Genomic DNA, 13,190 nt, shown 5'->3' on the forward strand with positions numbered 1-13,190 from the left:
CTGCCCGCACTGGGAGGGACTCGGGGAAGACTCTCGAAGGGCTCCTAGGAGATTCCGGGTGCTGCAGACATAAGACGGAACCTCCCAACACTCAGAATTCCGGAACACGGCTGACTGTGTGGGGAAGGTTCTGGGCCGCCCTCCACGCAGCTGCCTGGTGTCACAGGTGTTCCCTGGCAGGGGGAAATCCGCTAATTACCTCCCTTGTCCATGGGGAGGCACTAGATGCTACCTGCTTTTCCAGCCCAACCGCCGCCTTTCCCCAGCAGCTCGCACAGGGAGGGACTTGGGGAAGACACTCGAAGGGCTCCTAGGAGAACCCGGGTGCTGCAGACATAAGACGGAACCTCCCCACACTCAGAATTCCGGAGCACGGGTGACTGTGTGGGTGAGGTTTAGGGCCGCACTCCACACAGCTTCCTGGTTTCACAGGTGTTCCCTGGTAGGGGGAAGACCGCTAATTACCTCCCCTGTCTATGGGGAGGCACTAGATGCTACCTGAGTTTCCAGCCCAACCCCCGACTTTCCCTGGCTGCCCACACTGGGAGTGACTCGGGGAAGACTATCGAAGGGCCCCTGGAGATCCAGGGTGCTGCAGACAGAAGACGGAACCTCCCCACACTCAGAATTCCGGAACACGGATGACTGTGTGGGGGAGGTTCGGGGCCGCCCTCCACGCAGCTGCCTTGTGTCACAGGTGTTCCCTGGCAGGTGGAAGTCCGCTAATTACCTCCCCTGTCCATGGGGAGGCACTAGATGCTACCTGCGTTTCCAGCACAACCCCCTCCTTTCCCCGGCAGCCCGCACAGGGAGGGACTCTGGGAAGACACTCGAAGGTCTCCTAGGAGATCCCGGGTGCTGCAGACAGAAGACGGAACTTCCCCACACTCAGAATTCCGGAACACGGTTGACTGTGTGGGGGAGGTTCGGGGCCGCCCACCACGCAGCTGCCTGGTGTCACAGGTGTTCCCTGGCAGGGGGAAGACCGCTAATTACCTCCCTTGTCCATGGGGAGGCACTAGATGCTACCTGAGTTTCCAGCCCAATCCCCGCCTTTCCCCGGCTGCCCGCACTGGGAGTGACTCAGGGAAGACTCTCGAAGGGCTTCTAGGAGATCCCGGGTGCTGCAGACAGAAGACGGAAACTCCCCACACTCAGAATGCCGGAACACGGATGACTGTGTGGGGGAGGTTCGGGGCAGCCCTCCAAGCAGCTGCCTTGTTTCACAGGTGTTCCCTGGCAGGTGGAAGTCCGCTAATTTCCTCCCCTGTCTATGGGGAGGCACTAGATGCTACCTGCGTTTCCAGCACAACCCCCTCCTTTCCCCGGCAGCCCGCACAGGGAGGGTCTCTGGGAAGACACTCGAAGGGCGCCTAGGAGATCCCGGGTGCTGCAGACAGAAGACGGAACCTCCCCACACTCAGAATTCCGGAACACGGCTGACTGTGTGGGGGAGGTTCGTGGCCGCCCTCCAAGCAGCTGCCTGGTGTCACAGGTGTTCCCTAGCAGGGGGAAGTCCGCTAATTACCTCCCTTGTCCATGGGGAGGCACAAGATGCTACCTGCTTTTCCAGCCCAACCCCCGCCTTTCCCCGTCAGCCCGCACAGGGAGGGACTGGGGGAAGACACTCGAAAGGCTCCTAGGAGAACCCGGGTGCTGCAGACAGAAGACGGAACCTCCCCACACTCAGAATTCCGGAACACGTGTGACTGTGTGGGTGAGGTTTAGGGCCGCCCTCCTCGCAGCTGCCTGGTGTCACAGGTGTTCCCTGGTAGGGGGAAGTCCGCTAATTTCCTCCCTTGTCCATGGGGAGGCACTAGATGCTACCTGCGTTTCCAGCCCAACCCCCGCCTTTCCCTGGCTGCCCGCACTGGGAGGGACTTGGGGAAGACTCTCGAAAGGCTCCTAGGAGATCCCGGTTGCTGCAGACATAAGACGGAACCTCCCCACACTCAGAATTCCGGAACACGGCTGACTGTGTGGGGAAGGTTCGGGGCCGCCCTCCTCGCAGCTGCCTGGTGTCACAGGTGTTCCCTGGCAGTGGGAAGTCCGCTAATTTCCTCCCTTGTCCATGGGGAGGCACTAGATGCTACCTGCTTTTCCAGCCCAACCCCCGCCTTTCCCCATCAGCCCGCACAGGGAGGGACTGGGGGAAGACACTCGAAAGGCTCCTAGGAGAACCCGGGTGCTGCAGACAGAAGACGGAACCTCCCCACACTCAGAATTCCGAAACACGTGTGACTGTGTGGGTGAGGTTTAGGGCCGCACTCCACGCAGCTTCCTGGTGTCACAGTTGTTCCCTGGCAGGGGGAAGTCCGCTAATTACCTCCCTTGTCCATGGAGAGGCACTAGATGCTACCTGCTTTTCCAGCCCATCCCCCGGCGTTCCCCGGCTGCCCGCACTGGGAGGGACTCGGGGAAGACTCTCGAAGGGCTCCTAGGAGATCCCGGGTGCTGCAGACAGAAGACGGAACCTCCCCACACTCAGAATTCCGGAACACGGGTGACTGTGTAGGGGAGGTTCGGGGCCGCCCTCCTCGCAGCTGCCTGGTGTCACAGGTGTTCCCTGGCAGGGGGAAGTCCGCTAATTTCCTCCCTTGTCCATGGGGAGGCACTAGATGCTACCTGCTTTTCCAGCCCAACCCCCGCCTTTCCCCGTCAGCCCGCACAGGGAGGGACTGGGGGAAGACACTCGAAAGGCTCCTAGGAGAACCCGGGTGCTGCAGACAGAAGACGGAACCTCCCCACACTCAGAATTCCGGAACACGTGTGACTGTGTGGGTGAGGTTTAGGGCCGCACTCCACGCAGCTTCCTGGTGTCACAGTTGTTCCCTGGCAGGGGGAAGTCCGCTAATTACCTCCCTTGTCCATGGAGAGGCACTAGATGCTACCTGCTTTTCCAGCCCAACCCCCGGCGTTCCCCGGCTGCCCGCACTGGGAGGGACTCGGGGAAGACTCTCGAAGGGCTCCTAGGAGATCCCGGGTGCTGCAGACAGAAGACGGAACCTCCCCACACTCAGAATTCCGGAACACGGGTGACTGTGTAGGGGAGGTTCGGGGCCGCCCTCCTCGCAGCTGCCTGGTGTCACAGGTGTTCCCTGGTAGGGGGAAGTCCGCTAATTTCCTCCCTTGTCCATGGGGAGGCACTAGATGCTACCTGCTTTTCCAGCCCAACCCCCGCCTTTCCCCAGCAGCCCGCACAGGGAGGGACTTGGGGAAGACACTCGAAGGGCTCCTAGGAGAACCCGGGTGCTGCAGACATAAGACGAAACCTCCCCACATTCAGAATTCCGGAACACGGGTGACTGTGTGGGTGAGGTTTAGGGCCGCCCTCCACACAGCTTCCTGGTGTCACAGGTGTTCCCTGGTAGGGGGAAGACCGCAAATTATATCCCCTGTCCATGGGGAGGCACTAGATGCTACCTGCTTTTGCAGCCCATCCCCCTCCTTTCCCCAGCAGCCCGCACAGGGAGGGACTTGGGGAAGACACTCGAAGGGCTCCTAGGAGAACCCGGGTGCTGCAGACATAAGACGGAACCTCCCCACACTCAGAATTCTGGAACACGGGTGACTGTGTGGGTGAGGTTTAGGGCCGCCCTCCACACAGCTTCCTGGTGTCACAGGTGTTCCCTGGTAGGGGGAAGACCGCTAATTACCTCCCATGTCCATGGGGAGGCACTAGATGCTACCTGAGTTTCCATCCCAACCCCCGCTTTTCCCCGACTGCCCGCACCTGGATTGACTCGGGGAAGACTCTCGAAGGGCTCCTAGGAGATCCCGGGTGCTGCAGACAGAAGACGGATCCTCCCCACACTCAGAATTCCGGAACACGGCTGACTGTGTTGGGGAGGTTCGGGGCCGCCCTCCACGCAGATGCCTTGTGTCACAGGTGTTCCCTGGCAGGTGGAAGTCCGCTAATTACCTCCCCTGTCCATGGGGAGGCACTAGATGTTACCTGCGTTTCCAGCCCAACCTCCGCCATTCCCCGGGAGCCCGCACAGTGAGGGACTGGGGGAAGACAATCGAAGGGCTCCTAGGTGAACCCGGGTGCTGCAGACATAAGACGGAACCTCCCCACACTCAGAATTCCGGAACACGGCTGACTGTGTGGGGGAGGTTCGGGGCCGCCCTCCACGCAGCTGCCTGGTGTCACAGGTGTTCCATGGGAGGTGGAAGTCGGCTAATTACCTCCCCTGTCCATGGGGAGGCACTAGATGCTACCTGATTTTCCAGCCCAACCCCCGCCATTCCCTGGCTGCCCGCACTGGTAGGGACTCGGGGAAGACTCTCGAAGGGCTCCTAGGAGATCCCGGGTGCTGCAGACATAAGACGAAACCTCCCCACACTCAGAATTCCGGACCACGTCTGACTGTTTGGGGAATGTTCGGGGCCGCCCTCCACGCAGCTGCCTGGTGTCACAGTTGTTCCCTGGTAGGGGGAAGTCCGCTAATTACCTCCCCTGTCCATGGGGAGGCACTAGATGCTACCTGCGTTTCCAGCACAACCCCCTCCTTTCCCCAGCAGCCCGCACAGGGAAGGACTGGGGGAAGACACTCGAAAGGCTCCTAGGAGAACCCGGGTGCTGCAGACAGAAGACGGAACCTCCCCACACTCAGAATTCCGGAACACGGTTGACTGTGTGGGGGAGGTTCGGTGCCGCCCTCCACGCAGCTGCCTGGTGTCACAGGTGTTCCCTGGCAGGGGGAAGTCCGCTAATTACCTCCCATGTCCATGGGGAGGCACTAGATACTACCTGCGTTTCCAGCACAACCCCCTCCTTTCCCCGGCAGCCCGCATAGGGAGGGACTCGGGGAAGACACTCGAAGGGCTCCTAGGAGATCCCGGGTGCTGCAGACAGAAGACGGAACCTCCCCACACTCATAATTCCGGAACACGTGTGACTGTGTGGGTGAGGTTTAGGGCCGCACTCCACGCAGCTTCCTGGTGCCACAGTTGTTCCCTGGAAGGGGGAAGTCCGCTAATTACCTCCCTTGTCCATGGGGAGGCACTAGATGCTACCTGCTTTTCCAGCCCAACCCCCGCCGTTCCCCGGCTGCCCGCACTCGGAGGGACTCGGGGAAGACTCTCGAAGGGCTCCTAGGAGATCCCGGGTGCTGCAGACATAAGAAGGAACCTCCCCACACTCAGAATTCCGGAACACGGCTGACTGTGTGGGGGAGGTTCGGGGCCGCCCTCCACGCAGCTGCCTGGTGTCACAGGTGTTCCCTGGCAGGTGGAAGTACGCTAATTACCTCCCTTGTCCATGGGGAGGCACTAGATGCTACCTGCGTTTCCAGCACAACCCCCTCCTTTCCCCGGCAGCCCGCACAGGGAGGGACTCTGGGAAGACACTCGAAGGGCTCCTAGGAGATCCCGGGTGATGCAGACAGAAGACGGAACCTCCCCACACTCAGAATTCCGGAACACGGTTGACTGTGTGGGTGAGGTTTAGCGCCGCCCTCCACACAGCTTCCTGGTGTCACAGGTGTTCCCTGGTAGGGGGAAGACCGCTAATTACCTCCCCTGTCCATGGGGAGGCACTAGATGCTACCAGCTTTTCCAGCCCAACCCCCTCCTTTCCCCAGCCGCCCGCACAGGGATGAACTTGGGGAAGACACTCGAAGGGCTCCTAGGAGAACCCGGGTGCTGCAGACATAAGACGGAACCTCCCCACACTCAGAATTCCGGAACACGGGTGACTGCGTGGGTGAGGTTTAGGGCCGCCCTCCACACAGCTTCCTGGTGTCACAGTTGTTCCCTGGCAGGGGGAAGTCCGCTAATTACCTCCCTTGTCCATTGGGAGGCACTAGATGCTACCTGCTATTCCAGCCCAACCCCCGCCGTTCCCCAGCTGCCCGCACTGGGAGGGACTCGGGGAAGACTCTCGAAGGGCTCCTAGGAGATACCGGGTGCTGCAGACATAAGACGGAACCTCCCCACACTCAGAATTCCGGAACACGCCTGACTGTGTGGTGGAGTTTCGGGGCCGCCCTCCACGCAGCTGCCTGGTGTCACAGGTGTTCCCTGTCAGGTGGAATTCCGCTAATTACCTCCCCTGACAATGGGGAGGCACTAGATGCTAACTGCGTTTCCAGCACAACCCCCTACTTTCCCCGGCAGCCAGCACAGGGAGGGACTCTGGGAAGACACTCGAAGGGCTCCTAGGAGTTCCCGGGAGCTGCAGACAGAAGACGGAACCTCCCCACACTCAGAATTCCGGAACACGGTTGACTGTGTGGGGGAGGTTCGGGGCCGCCCTCCACGCAGCTGCCTGGTGTCACAGGTGTTTCCTGGCAGGGGGAAGTCCGGTAATTACCTCCCCTGTCCATGGGGAGGCACTAGATGCTACCTGCGTTTCCAGCCCAACCCACGCCTTTCCCTGGCTGCCCGCACTGGGAGGGACTTGGGGAAGACACTCGAAGGGCTCCTAGGAGAACCCGGGTGCTGCAGACATAAGACGAAACCTCCCCACACTCAGAATTCCGGAACACGGGTGACTGTGTGGGTGAGGTTTAGGGCCGCCATCCACACACCTTCCTGGTGTCACAGGTGTTCCCTGGTAGGGGGAAGACCGCTAATTTCCTCCCCTGTCCATGGGGAGGCACTAGATGCTACCTGAGTTTCCAGCCCAACCCCCGCCTTTCCCCGGCTGCCCGCACCGGGAGTGACTCGGGGAAGACTCTCGAAAGGCTCCTAGGAGATCCCGGGTGCTGCAGACATAAGACGGAACCTCCCCACACTCAGAATTCCGGAACACGGATGACTGTGTGGGGAAGGTTCGGGGCCGCCTCCACGCAGCTGCCTGGTGTCACAGGTGTTCCCTGGCAAGTGGAAGTCCGCTAATTACCTCCCCTGTCCATGGGGAGGCACTAGATGCTACCTGCGTTTCCAGCACAACCCCCTCCTTTCCCCGGCAGCCGGCACAGGGAGGGACTCTGAGAAGACACTCGAAGGGCTCCTAGGAGATCCCGGGTGCTGCAGACAGAAGACGGAACCTCCCCACACTCAGAATTCCGGAACACGGTTGACTGTGTGGGGGAGGTTCGGGGCCGCCCTCCACGCAGCTCCCTGGTGTCACAGGTGTTCCCTGGCAGGGGGAAGTCCGCTTATTACCTCCCTTGTCCATGGGGAGGCACAAGATGCTACCTGCTTTTCCAGCCCAACCCCTGCCGATCCCCGGCTGCCCGCACTGGGAGGGACTCGGGGAATACTCTCGAAGGGCTCCTAGGTGAACCCGGGTGCTGCAGACATAAGACGGAACCTCCCCACACTCAGAATTCCGGAACACGGCTGACTGTGTGGGGGAGGTTCGGGGCCGCCCTCCACGCAGCTGCCTGGTGTCACAGGTGTTCCATGGCAGGTGGAAGTCGGCTAATTTCCTCCCCTGTCCATGGGGAGGCACTAGATGCTACCTGCGTTTCCAGCCCAACCCCCGCCTTTCCCTGGCTGCCCGCACTGGGAGGGACTCAGGGAAGACTCTCGAAGGGCTCCTAGGAGATCCCGGGTGCTGCAGACATAAGACGAAACCTCCCCACACTCAGAATTCCGGACCACGGCTGACTGTGTGGGGAATGTTCGGGGCCGCCCTCCACGCAGCTGCCTGGTGTCACAGTTGTTCCCTGGTAGGGGGAATTCCGCTAATTACCTCCCCTGTCCATGGGGAGGCACTAGATGCTACCTGCGTTTCCAGCACAACCCCCTCCTTTCCCCAGCAGCCCGCACAGGGAGGGACTTGGGGAAGACACTCGAAGGGCTCCTAGGAGAACCCGGGTGCTGCAGATATAAGACGGAACCTCCCCACACTCAGAATTCCGGAACAAGGGTGACTGTGTGGGTGAGGTTTAGGGCCGCCCTCCACACAGCTTCCTTGTGTCACAGGTGTTCTCTGGTAGGGGGAAGACCGCTAATTACCTCCCCTGTCCATGGGGAGGCACTAGATGCTACCTGAGTTTTCAGCCCAACCTCCGACTTTCCCCGGCTGCCCGCACCGGGAGTGACTCGGGGAAGACTCTCGAAGGGCTCCTAGGAGATCCCGGGTGCTGCAGACAGAAGACGGATCCTCCCCACACTCAGAATTCCGGAACACGGATGACTGTGTGGGGGAGGTTCGGGGCCGCACTCCACGCAGCTGCCTTGTGTCACAGGTGTTCCCCGGCAGGTGGAAGTCCGCTAAATTACCTCCCCTGTCCATGGGGAGGCACTAGATGCTACCTGCGTTTCCAGCAAAACCCCCTCCTTTCCCCGGCAGCCCGCACAGGGAGGGACTCTGGGAAGACACTCGAAGGGCTCCTAGGAGATCCCGGGTGCTGCAGACAGAAGACGGAACCACCCCACAATCAGAATTCCGGAACACGTGTGACTGTGTGGGTGAGGTTCAGGGCCGCACTCCACGCAGCTTCCTGGTGTCACAGTTGTTCCCTGGCAGGGGGAAGTCCGCTAATTACCTCCCTTGTCCATGGGGAGGCACTAGATGCTACCTGCTTTTCCAGCCCAACCCCCGCCGTTCCCCGGCTGCCCGCACAGGGAGGGACTCGGAGAAGACACTCGAAGGGCTCCTAGGTGATCCCGGGTGCTGCAGACATAAGACGGAACCTCCCCACACTCAGAATTCCGGAACACGGCTGACTGTGTGGGGGAGGTTCGGGGCCGTCCTCCACGCAGCTGCCTGGTGTCACAGGTGTTCCCTGGCAGGTGGAAGTCCGCTAATTACCTCCCCTGTCCATGGGGAGGCACTAGATGCTACCTGCGTTTCCAGCCCAACCCCCGCCTTTCCCTGGCTGCCCGCACTGGGAGGGACTCGGGGAAGACTCTCGAAGGGCTCCTAGGAGATCCCGGGTGCTGCAGACATAAGACGAAACCTCCCCACACTCAGAATTCCGGAACACGGCTGACTGTGTGGGGAAGGTTCGGGGCCGCCCTCCACGCAGCTGCCTGGTGTCACAGGAGTTCCCTTGTAGGGGGAAGTCCTCTAATTACCTCCCCTGTCCATGGGGAGGCACTAGATGCTACCTGCGTTTCCAGCACAACCCCCTCCTTTCCCCGGCAGCCCGCACAGGGAGGGACTGGTGGAAGACACTCGAAAGGCTCCTAGGAGAACCCGGGTGCTGCAGACAGAAGACGGAACCTCCCCACACTCAGAATTCCGGAACACGTGTGACTGAGTGGGTGAGGATTTGGGCCGCACTCCACGCAGCTTCCTGGTGTCACAGTTGTTCCCTGGCAGGGGGAAGTCCGCTAATTACCTCCCCTGTCCATGGGGATGCACTAGATGCTACCTGCTTTTCCAGAACAACCCCCGCCGTTCCCCGGCTGCCCGCACTGGGAGGGACTCGGGGAAGACTCTCGAAGGGCTCCTAGGAGATCCCGGGTGCTGCAGACATAATACGGAACCTCCCCACACTCAGAATTCCGGAACATGGCTGACTGTGTTGGGGAGGATCGGGGCCGCCCTCCACGCAGCTGCCTGGTGTCACAGGTGTTCCCTGGCAGGTGGAAGTCCGCTAATTACCTCCCCTGTCCATGGGGAGGCACTAGATGCTACCTGAGTTTCCAGCCCAACCACCACCTTTCCCCGGCAGCCCGCAGTGGCAGGGATTCGGGGAAGACACTCGAAGGGCTCCTAGGAGATCCCGGGTGCTGCAGACAGTAGACGGAACCTCCCCACACTCAGAATTCCGGAACAAGGCTGATTGTGTGGGGGAGGTTCGTGGCCGCACTCCACGCAGCTGCCTGGTGTCACAGGTGTTCCCTGGCAGGGGGAAGTCCGCTAATTACCTCCCTTGTCCATGGGGAGGCACAAGATTCTACCTGCTTTTCCAGCCCAACCCCCGCCTTTCCCCGGCAGCCCGCACAGGTAGGGACTGGGAGAAGACACTCGAAAGGCTCCTAGGAGAACCCGGGTGCTGCAGACAGAAGACGGAACCTCCCCACACTCAGAATTCCGGACCACGTGTGACTGTGTGGGTGAGGTTTAGGGCCGCACTCCACGCAGCTGCCAGGTGTCACAGGTGTTCCCTGGCAGGGGGAAGTCCGCTAATTACCTCCCCTGTCCATGGGGAGGCACTAGATGCTACCTGCGTTTCCAGCACAACCCCCGAATTTCCCCGGCTGCCCGCACTGGGAGGGACTCGGGGAAGACTCTCGAAGGGCTCCTAGGAGATCCCGGGTGCTGCAGACATAAGACGGAACCTCCCCACACTCAGAATTCCGGAACACGGATGACTGTGTGGGGAAGGTTCGGGGCCGCCTCCACGCAGCTGCCTGGTGTCACAGGTGTTCCCTGGCAAGTGGAAGTCCGCTAATTACCTCCCCTGTCCATGGGGAGGCACTAGATGCTACCTGCGTTTCCAGCACAACCCCCTCCTTTCCCCGGCAGCCGGCACAGGGAGGGACTCTGAGAAGACACTCGAAGGGCTCCTAGGAGATCCCGGGTGCTGCAGACAGAAGACGGAACCTCCCCACACTCAGAATTCCGGAACACGGTTGACTGTGTGGGGGAGGTTCGGGGCCGCCCTCCACGCATCTCCCTGGTGTCACAGGAGTTCCCTGGCAGGGGGAAGTCCGCTTATTACCTCCCTTGTCCATGGGGGGGCACTAGATGCTACCTGCGTTTCCAGCACAACCCCCTCCTTTCCCCGGCAGCCCGCACAGGGAGGGACTCTTGGAAGACAATCGAAGGGCTCCTAGAAGATCCCGGGTGCTGCAGACAGAAGACGGAACCTCCCCACGCTCAGAATTCCGGAACACGGGTGACTGTGTGGGGGAGGTTCGGGGCCGCACTCCACGCAGCTGCCTGGTGTCACAGGTGTTCCCTGGTAGGGGGAAGACAGCTAATTACATCCCCTGTCCATGGGGAGGCACTAGATACTACCTGATTTTCCAGCCCAACCCCCTCCTTTCCCCAGCAGCCTGCACAGGGAGGGATTTGGGGAAGACACTCGAAGGGCTCCTAGGTGAACCCGGGTGCTGCAGATATAAGGCGGAACCTCCCCACACTCAGAATTCCGGAACACGGGTGACTGTGTGGGTGAGGTATAGGGCCGCCCTCCACACAGCTTCCTGGTGTCACAGTTGTTCCCTGGCAGGGGGAAGTCCGCTAAATACCTCCCTTGTCCATGGGGAGGCACTAGATGCTACCTGCTTTTCCAGCCCAACCCCCGCAGTTCCCCGGCTGCCCGCACTGGGAGGGACTCGGGGAAGACTCTCGAAGGGCTCCTAGGAGATCCCGGGTGCTGCAGACAGAAGACGGATCCTCCACACACTCAGAATTCCGGAACACGAATGACTGTGTGGGGGAGGTTCGGGGCCGCCCTCCACGCAGCTGCCTTGTGTCACAGGTGTTCCCCGGCAGGTGGAAGTCCGCTAAATTACCTCCCCTGTCCATGGGGAGGCACTAGATGCTACCTGCGTTTCCAGCAAAACCCCCTCCTTTCCCCGGCAGCCCGCACAGGGAGGGACTCTGGGAAGACACTCGAAGGGCTCCTAGGAGATCCCGGGTGCTGCAGACAGAAGACGGAACCACCCCACAATCAGAATTCCGGAACACGTGTGACTGTGTGGGTGAGGTTCAGGGCCGCACTCCACGCAGCTTCCTGGAGTCACAGTTGTTCCCTGGCAGGGGGAAGTCCGCTAATTACCTCCCTTGTCCATGGGGAGGCACTAGATGCTACCTGCTTTTCCAGCCCAACCCCCGCCGTTCCCCGGCTGCCCGCACAGGGAGGGACTCGGAGAAGACACTCGAAAGGCTCCTAGGTGATCCCGGGTGCTGCAGACATAAGACGGAACCTCCCCACACTCAGAATTCCGGAACACGGATGACTGTGTGGGGAAGGTTCGGGGCCGCCTCCACGCAGCTGCCTGGTGTCACAGGTGTTCCCTGGCAAGTGGAAGTCCGCTAATTACCTCCCCTGTCCATGGGGAGGCACTAGATGCTACCTGCGTTTCCAGCACAACCCCCTCCTTTCCCCGGCAGCCGGCACAGGGAGGGACTCTGAGAAGACACTCGAAGGGCTCCTAGGAGATCCCGGGTGCTGCAGATAGAAGACGGAACCTCCCCACACTCAGAATTCCGGAACACGGTTGACTGTGTGGGGGAGGTTCGGGGCCGCCCTCCACGCAGCTCCCTGGTGTCACAGGAGTTCCCTGGCAGGGGGAAGTCCGCTTATTACCTCCCTTGTCCATGGGGGGGCACTAGATGCTACCTGCGTTTCCAGCACAACCCCCTCCTTTCCCCGGCAGCCCGCACAGGGAGGGACTCTTGGAAGACAATTGAAGGGGTCCTAGAAGATCCCGGGTGCTGCAGACAGAAGACGGAACCTCCCCACGCTCAGAATTCCGGAACACGCTTGACTGTGTGGGGGAGGTTCGGGGCCGCACTCCACGCAGCTGCCTGGTGTCACAGGTGTTCCCTGGTAGGGGGAAGACAGCTAATTACATCCCCTGTCCATGGGGAGGCACTAGATACTACCTGATTTTCCAGCCCAACACTCTCCTTTCCCCAGCAGCCCGCACAGGGAGGGATTTGGGGAAGACACTCGAAGGGCTCCTAGGTGAACCCGGGTGCTGCAGACATAAGGCGGAACCTCCCCACACTCAGAATTCCGGAACACGGGTGACTGTGTGGGTGAGGTTTAGGGCCGCCCTCCACACAGCTTCCTGGTGTCACAGTTGTTCCCTGGTAGGGGGAAGTCCGCTAAATACCTCCCTTGTCCATGGGGAGGCACTAGATGCTACCTGCTTTTCCAGCCCAACCCCCGCAGTTCCCCGGCTGCCCGCACTGGGAGGGACTCGGGGAAGACTCTCGAAGGGCTCCTAGGAGATCCCGGGTGCTGCAGACATAAGACGGAACCTCCCCACGCTCAGAATACCGGAACACGGCTGACTGTGTGGGGGAGGTTCGGGGCCGCCCTCCACGCAGCTGCCTGCTGTCACAGGTGTTCCCTGGCAGGTGGAAGTCCGCTAATTACCTCCCCTGTCCATGGTGAGGCACTAGATGCTACCTGCGTTTCCAGCACAACCCCCTCCTTTCCCCGGCAGCCCGCACAGGGAGGGACTCTGGGAAGACACTCGAAGGGCTCCTAGGAGATCCCGGGTGCTGCAGGCAGAAGACGGAACCTCCCCACACTCAGAATTCCGGAACACGGTTGACTGTGTGGGGGAGGTTCGGGGCCGCCCTCCACGCAGCTGCCTGG

The sequence above is a fragment of the Camelus bactrianus genome, unplaced genomic scaffold (genome assembly GCF_048773025.1).
Source record: "Camelus bactrianus isolate YW-2024 breed Bactrian camel unplaced genomic scaffold, ASM4877302v1 HiC_scaffold_41, whole genome shotgun sequence".
In the NCBI taxonomy this organism is placed as follows: domain Eukaryota; kingdom Metazoa; phylum Chordata; class Mammalia; order Artiodactyla; family Camelidae; genus Camelus; species Camelus bactrianus.